Below are 8,417 nucleotides of genomic sequence, written 5' to 3'. Positions count from 1 at the left end.
ATGATTTTGAGCTACATTTCAAAGTGTTCTCCAATAGTCCCATAGGACTGGTCACCCAGTCTATCCTTATGGACAGCTTCATAATGTACTACTGTCTGTATTGGCACTCTCTCCTGCCCTGTTTCTGCCTCTTTGGGTCACGTTCTCAAATACGCTACTCACATATAATCAGGCTCAGCTTTGGGGGAACCCGGGTGAAGACAATCAGGTTCCATTCCTGGCTCTGCTCCTTACCAACTTGTCTTTGGATCAAACCACTTAACCTCTCTGCTTCTGTCCCTCAGCTGAAAAATGGGTGTCATGGTGTCACCCAAGGTTTGTAACATTGGATAACATGATACTGTATGTGAGAGGGTCGGCCTCACTCCCTGCATATATTAGGCACTCACTACAGGTCGCTTTCTTGTCCTCCTGCCTGTGTTTGTAAAAAGGCAGGTCTGGGAAGCCTGTTTGGCCTCCTGAGGGGTGAGGCCTTCTGAAGAAATGTTGCTGAGCGTGATCCCTGCTCCGCTGGGAGCAAAGGGTGACGAGACCGGATGACTCAGGCCTTTGGCAACGGGCTCAGTCTTCTCTGGAGCATTCTGTAAACATTGGTCAATGGAGTCTTGCAACATGCCTGACAGGTGGGAGGTGGGAAGAGGCCAGGGCGTGGAGGCAGGGAGGTGCCCCGCGTGTTGCTCACAGGACTAGAGGTGGTGCATCCGAGACGCTCCCCTGGCACACGCGGGAGGCCACATGTGCGGGGTGGTGACTTCACAGGTTCTCTTTCTGTCCCCCACTGGCCTTCCTGTCAAACCCACACCTTCTCCCCAATGACATCCTTCTGCTGCAGAGAAGAATCTCAGTGTTTTTCATCCTTCCTCTCTGCCCCCGACCCCATATTTTCCCTCCAAAATAGCTTGAGTCCCAAAGCAATGAAAACTTATTTCTGGCCCTCCCATAGGGGATAGGAGACAGTTTAGGGGGCAGGAAATCTGCCTGGCTGCCCCTTAGATTATATACTACATGCCCCCTCAGCCCACAGGTGAAGCAGTCCTGGGCACACGAAGCCCATTGGCTACTGGGAAGCTCTTTGGGCCATGACTCAGGAGGGCTGGGTCAGCTTTCTTGGCATTTAGTCATTACCTCTTTGAGCCACAGGGCCTCTGCTTCCCACCCTCCCTGGCAGTCTTCTGCTCTGAACAGCCAAGCTCACTGATGTGCAGAGGGATTGTCTTTTTCCTCCCAGGCCTCCTGACCCTAAGGGACCAGCGGGGAAGGGAAGTTGGGGCCAGGGTGAATGTCTGGATGCCCCGTCTCCCAGAGCCACCCCTGCCACCTCCCGAGGGACTATATTTCTGCTCGTCTGAAAATCTGGCAGACCCCTGGCTCTGGCTGGGCCCTCTGGAGGAGCCCAGGAGGGGAGGGGGCAGTGGCCAGCAGAAGACAGGGGGCACTGGGGCTGCACTGCCCCCGCCTCCTCCCTGGCCCCGACATTTGGACCCCACTCCCACCTGACCAGCGAGTTGTGCCCTGGGAGCTCCCCACTGTGCCCCACCTTGCGGTCAGGGGTTCTTAGAGACCCGTGGCTCAGCTTACTCTGCCTCCCCCGTCCCCCCTCCCCCCCACCTATGAGTCACCAGGGAGCCAAAGCTCAGGGAGCTTTCTCTGGAGGGAAGCCACTGAGAATGGAGAGGAGAGGGAGAGCGATGACAGAGAGAGAATTGTCAAATAAGTTGCCAGGGCCTTTCACCTCTAGGCTCCCGATTCCCAAACTGCTACACTCATCCTGACATGAGCATCCAAATCGGCACACCTGTGTACACCACTTGTATGTGCAGAATTCCAGTGTAGGTGTCTGGTCCTCAGTCAACCTCCTTCCCAGCCCCAGCCCTCTGTTTCATACTCTCCAATCCTCTCCGTTCTCCAGACCCTTATAGCTGACCAGATTGTATGAGTCATGGCCTTTATCACGGGGGTTCTCAAAGTGTGGACTGATGGCGCTGGCCTGGCTTGGGAACTTGAAATACAAATTCCCAGGCTCACCCCAGACCTACTGAATAGGGAACTCTCGGGATGAGGCTCAGCAATCTGAAGCTATCAGGCTCCCCCAAGTGATCCTGATGTCGTCTGAAGTTTGAGAATTACTGCCTGATCACAGTGTCTGCAATAGTTTGAGCAGAGAAACCCTTGTCCACAGCAGGGAGCCAAGGCAGAAGCAGCAGACTGCTCTCACAGGCCAGGCTTCCTAGTGAACACCCTACAGCTAGCAGAAGGTGCTGGAGGCCCCCACCCACTGACAACAACCTCAGAGACATCCAGGGATGCTGAGTGGGCACTTCTCCCTGACATCTCTCCCACTGGGAGTGGGAACCAACAGAGGAGGAGACGTGCTCCTCCCCCAAGGGACTGAGGAAGCTGGGAGAGGGGCTGTGAAAGGAGCAAGAGGAAGTGTCTTCTCCTGGAGGATGATGTTCAGGGGATGGTGACTTGCATGAGGAAGCATGTTAACTCAAAATTAAAATAGCATGGAGGTCTCTGGAAGGGGCACCTGTGATAGTAGCATTTCTCAAGTTTGGTTAGTTGGGTGGCAGTGCCTGATTTATGGAGGCAGAGGTACAGTGGAAGGAGCACTGGATGGAGAGTCAGGAAACATGAATTCTTCTTCCAACTTTAGATACATCTTTGTTGTAACTTAGGGCAACTCTTTCTGGCCTCAGTTTCCCAACCTAGACAACGAGAGCAATATTATCAACTTCATTTATCCAAAAACAATGCTTTGAGGATAGGCTAAGAAAGACCCTTGTAAAGTTTTTTTTTGGAAAAAGTTCAGAGTGTGTACTATCCAATCCTGCAATGCTAGATTTTAAAAACTCTTTATTTCTGTGATCTGAACCCAAAGTACAAAGAGAATCAAGGAGAAGTTTGGTGTGTTGGAAAGAACAATTGTCAGGAAGCTTGGGCTCTAGTTTCAATTTTGCCATTTATCAACTGTGTGATTGTGGGTCAGTCACTTTCTCTCTCTGGGCCTCAGTTTCCTCATCTGTAAAATGGGGATATTAGATTAGCTTATATCTAATGTCATGCCAAAATTTAACAGGCTAAGACTTTGATTGGGTGGTCTCCATGGTCTGGATTCCCAGATGGGCTCCATGAGGTGCTGGCCTTTGCCTCATGGAGGGTGAGAAACCAAAGCAAAAAGGTGGGCCACCTCAGGGAGTCCTCGCTAGAGTCAGGATTCTGGACCCGGGGCACGGAGGATGCACACAGAGGCAGAGTGGAAGGCTTTCTGGAAGGGTGACATGGCGTTCTCAGAGAGACAATTTTCTAAAAGCCTGGGTGGTTTTTTTTTCACCCTTGAAGGCTAGGTTGGCAGCTCATAAACAAGGGAGTTCCCAGGAGAGAAGCAAGTGGGCTGGCTTTACAGACTTCTATCCTCCTTCATTGTTGGCTTCCTGACATGGGATGGACTTTTCTTTTACTCTTCCCCACCACAGCTGACAAAGTTGGAGACATGGAGACCAGAAGCGGTGGGGGGGTGGGGCGGGGGGTGGGGGGAGGGTGGAATGGTGGGGCTTAACCTCCTCAGCTCCACAACTGTTTCTCATTCTCAGCCTGGCCGTGTGTGGGCCACTCAGCAGAGAGGGCAGAGAGCAGGCCACCGGCTTCGGGAAGGCCAAAGAGAAGCCAGCATCCTCCTTAGCAAGACCAGCCCCCCTGCATCCCATCCTCACCTCTGGTTCTCTTGGCCCTGGATGCTCCCTGCCCCCATCCCGGCCAAGGGTGTGTGCCCCAAGCCTCACACCCATCCTTCCTCCTGCTTCTTTGGGGGCCACTCACAGCTTTGGGGAGCATCGTAAGTGGCAGAACCGGTGTCAGAGTGCCCTGGGGCTCTCTGAGGCTGGAGCTTCTACTCCCGGGAACAGCCTGAGGCTATTTCTACTCTCTTAGTCAGCACTGGGTGGGAAGGGTGAGGGCCTGGGAAAGGCCAGTGGTGTGAGCTTCTGTGGCAATTGCTCCTCAGTAAACACAATAATAGCAGGTCTGGGATTGTGATGGTTACCCCTGATAATTATCAGCTGCGGCGCATTCCCTCCTAGGTGGGCCACACCGAGCTCATCACTGCACAGGGGGCTGTGGAGGAAGCTCCGGATTTCCCAGATCCCTTCCTACAGTTGCTAGGCAACTGGGAGTCTGTGCTGCAAGGGGGAGATCTCATTTAGGAAAGTCTCCCCAGGCCTCCCAAATCTCTGAAATCTAAATCAGTTGTTCTCCAAGTGGAGACCTTGGATGACTGCTCACCTGGCTGGGGTGGAGGGGTGGAGGAGGTCAGAAGCTGTCACTGCATAAGAGATCCAGCCAGTCCCCTGTGGGGGTAGGGTGGAGGGAAACATGGGGGAAGGGAGGCTGGTCTGGGAGCCATCCTTTTGCTGAAATGCCATAGCTGCTGTTTAGGGTGTGGGGCTGAAGTCTCATGTGTACTGCTATAGCTAGTTGCGATGAGAAGCAGCTCTGGGGTGGGTGCCTGGTACTACTGCCCAGAGAGATCTAAGAGGTGACCCAGCAGAAGAAAAGATAAAGAGGTGGAGGAAGGTGGGTTTGTGTCCGTTGGCTTGTTTTAGTGGCAAGTCCCCGTGGATGTGTTAGGGAGCAGGCCCTGGCGTCTTTTGCCCTATTCCAGTGCTCCATAGACCAGAGTTGTTTGGTTTTTTTGGTTTGTTTGTTTGTTTGTTTGTCTGTGCCTTGCAGCATGTGGGATCTTAGTTCCCCGACCAGGGAACAAACCCTGCAATGAAAGCAAGGAGTCCTAACCACTGGACCACCAGGGGATTCACCCCATGGACCAGAATTTGAGATCATAGGGGAGGAGAAAGGTCTTGGAGCTGCCTTAATTTCTTGCTAAGGGTGATGTAATTGGGGGCCGGCAAACTGAATTTTCTGATAAGGGACCTAATACATTGTTTCTGGCCTGACTTAGCAATCTACTCCCGAGACCTCAGCATCCTAGGCTGGAGCAGGTGCAGAGCAGGGAAGGAGGAGGAAGAAGCAGCAGGGACTACTGGCTCCCAACCCTGTTAACCTTGACTCAGTATGTATGACATTTTCCTGTTGAATTCTACGGAGTGTGTCTAACTCTGCTTACCTGGAGGGAGCCCCTGGCTCAGAAGCAGAAACAAATCACAAAGGAATGAAAATTCAACAAACCTTCCTTGACCAGGTACTCAGATGAGAATGGTGCCAGGAGGAAATGGGGACCTGAGGGACCCAGTTCCTTCCCCTCAAGGAGCTCACAGTCTAGCCAGGGGGGTGTCATATGCAGACTGCAACTAGAGGTCATTTTTCCTTCCTACCGCAGCCAGAGGTTGGGGCTTTGTCTTAAGGTGGAGGTAATAAAAACCTGTTTATCTTCCCAGGGCAAGATATGCCTCAGGGCTCCTGGATGTCACTTTACCTGAGTCAGATGGGAGCACCTCCTTGTCTCTGGAATCTCGTTGGGGCAGAGAGGATGTAGGGGAGCGAGAAGAGGCGAGGTGCAACCCTGGCGTGGGAGCTGAGGAGGTGGACGCAACGAGCTCCCTTCCCAGTGGCTGGTCTGTTGGCAACCCCGAGCATGGTCCTCTCCACATAGCCAGAAATACCCTGAGGAGACCATGATGAACATGTGCAGTAAAGGTATTCAAACAAAGAAACACCTATGGTCATCACTGCCTTTGGGTTCAATGAGTATTTATGGAATTCCTACCGTGTGCCTGCTATAGGGCTTGGCACTTTCCCATGGCTATCTTATTTAGTCAACATTGTCTCAATAATTCTAGGAAGTAGGTAGCAACCCTATTTTACAGATGAGAACACAGAACCTGGGAGGCCTAAGAATACTCACCAGACTCAATGAACTCAGTGTTGCTTGCAAGTTCTATAGGACACCACCTAGATGTCCTTCAAATATCTCAAATTCAGTTTATCCAAAACCAAGTTCACTCTTATCGCCTCCTCCTGGGTTCCCTGCTTAAGTCAAAGGGCATTGGTCTAGCTGCCTGAAATATGGAAGTTATCTCAGATACCTCCCTTTCTTTCATTCCTATTCTCTGATTTGTTTTTATTACCATCTAAACATCTCTTGACTCCACTCCCTCTTTTCCATTCCTGGGTGACTGTCCTAATCCCAGCTCTGATAATTCATCAGCCAGCTCATCACAGTGGCCTCTGCCTGGAGTCACCCCCACCTTTTCCCATCCAGCCTTCTACTGGAGAGTATCTCTCTGTAGCTTTCAGGATAAACCCCCCCCCCCTTTTTTTTTTTACAGATACTTACTACTTATTTATTTATTGACTGCGTTGGGTCTTCATTGCTGCACAGACTTTCTCTAGTTGTGGTGAGCAGGGGCTACTCTTCTTTGCAGTGTGTGGGCTTCTTATTGCAGTGGCTTCTCTTGTGGAGCACAGGCTCTAGGTGCATGGGCTTCCGTAGTTGTGGCACGCGGGCTCATTATTTGTGACTCATGGGTTCTAGAGTGTAGGCTCAGTAGTTGCAGTGCTTGGGCTTAGTTGCTCTGCAGCACGTGGGATCTTTCCGGACCAGGGATGGAACCCATGTCCCCTGCATTGGCAGGTGGGTTCTTAACCACTGTGCCACCAGGGAAGCCCCGAAAACCCATTATTTTAAATAAAAGCCCCTTTTGGGTTGGACCTTACTCACCTGTTGTGCCACGTCTCCTCTCTACGTCCCCGGGGACCTGTTTGGGTTCCCATGTGTGCCGTACGCTCTCCTGCCCGCAGGATTTCTCAAGCCGGCCTTTCTCTCCAGGCTGCCTTTTGTCTCACTCACTGCCTGAACTCCCATTTATGTCTTCGGACCTAACCCAAGCTCCCCCAGTTTTGGTTAGCATTTCCAGAGGCCTGGGGTGGAGATGGTGGCCCCTCCCTGGTGCCACCTGCCCCCAGAATGGAGCTTGGGTCTCTGCTGACCAAAAGTGGAACGATCTAGTGGTTATCTGACAAATGAACAGCCTTAGAAAATAGTGGGGTTTTTTTTTGTTTTTTGTTTTTTTATTTTTTATTATTTATTTGTTTATTATTATTATTTTGGCTGTGTTGGGTCTTCATTGCTGTGCACGGGCTTTCTCTAGTTGTAGAGTGTAGGGGCTACTCTTCATTGTGGTGCGCAGGCTTCTCACTGAGGTGGCTTCTTTTGTAGCAGAGCACTGGCTTTAGGTGCATGGGCTTCAGTAGTTGTGGCACGTGGACTCAGTAGTTGTGGTGCATGGGCTTAGTTGCCCCACGGCATATGAGATCTTCCTGGCTCAGGGATCAAACCTGTGTCCCCTGCATTGGCAGGCAGACTCTTAACTGCTGTGCCACCAGGGAAGTCCCCAAAATAGTGTTTTAAGTGGAGGAGACACTGCAACATACCAATTACAAAAAGAACTTTTATAAAGCTATCTGGATAAATCGTGGAGTTCATTATTTAAAGGAACAGCGTTAGCATTTGCTGAAGCCCACTGTGGACTGTACCAGGCCTTTGCACATGTCGTGTCATCTAATCAGTGGGGCTGGGATGGGGCACAGACAGCCTAGATGGCACAGCCACAGTCAGTCAGCAGTTACCCGCCAGACCTGGGGCTCAAATCCAGGCAAATGCTCTGTTCCTTCCACTGCCTCCTGTGGCTTCTCCTGTCTGGAGGCAGGTTTTCCATGTGGGGGTTGTCTTTTGGCCATGTGGAGGCTATCAGGACTGTCACAAGGGAGAGGCTAAGGGATGGGGACCAGGGAGGAGAGGATCAGCAATGCCCGAGGCCCCACAACTCAGCCTCCTGATTTTTGTCACGTGTGTTTCTCAGCACACCTCAAGGAGTCTCTCTGGGAGCATAACTCCTAACGTAGGACTGTCACAGGTGGCCCTGAAGACTGAGGTTGCTGTGACTTATATGTCAGTATCAGGCACGTAAGGCCCGGGCCTGAGTGGTATGTAATCAGCACGGAGAGAAGGAGAAACAGAGCAGGGCCCATGGGGAGTGGCTGGGGCGGGTGCCTCCCGGGAGCCCTGCGGTGGGCATGGAGGGTCTGCCCACCCACCTCTGCCTCTTCACTCCAGTGAGGAGTGCCTGGTGTCAGCGGGTGCTAGCACAGGATCGTTGCTTGCATGAAGGAAGGATGGAGTGAGTTCCATGTTTTATTCTCCCTCTTTCTTGGGTGTCTGCCCCTCGGATTGGGGGCATTTCTGCCATAAGCCATCCCAGTGCTCCCCTTGCTCTCCCCTTCTCCGCTCCTCCTCCCTCACCTCTCTTTTCTAGTCTCATTACCCCACCTGGGCGATTAGCATATTAGTTTACTGTTGCCAAGTTTCAGGGTCTCCTCTCAAATGATCCCTTCAACCTTTATCCACCAGACATTCATTGTGTTCCCTCCCTTGCTCAGCAAGTGTGATGTCTGCTGGAGGA

The 8,417-nt window shown here is 51.9% G+C and overlaps 1 long non-coding RNA gene across 1 annotated transcript; it reads right to left on the bottom strand.

The window, feature by feature from the left end:
- Window positions 1-2,567: 2,567 nt before the first annotated feature.
- On the bottom strand, window positions 2,568-5,987 carry LOC130850025 (uncharacterized). Its single transcript, XR_009052823.1, has 3 exons — window positions 5,861-5,987; window positions 5,432-5,619; window positions 2,568-2,708 (listed from the first exon to the last, which is right to left on the bottom strand). It is a non-coding gene; the product is annotated as an uncharacterized LOC130850025 (long non-coding RNA).
- Between the last annotated feature and the right edge of the window lie 2,430 nt (window positions 5,988-8,417).

Source organism: Hippopotamus amphibius, chromosome 3 (genome assembly GCF_030028045.1).
Source record: "Hippopotamus amphibius kiboko isolate mHipAmp2 chromosome 3, mHipAmp2.hap2, whole genome shotgun sequence".
Classification (NCBI taxonomy): Eukaryota; Metazoa; Chordata; class Mammalia; order Artiodactyla; family Hippopotamidae; genus Hippopotamus; species Hippopotamus amphibius.
Note: the sequence above shows the minus strand (reverse complement) of the source record. Positions and strands in the feature narration are given on the sequence as shown.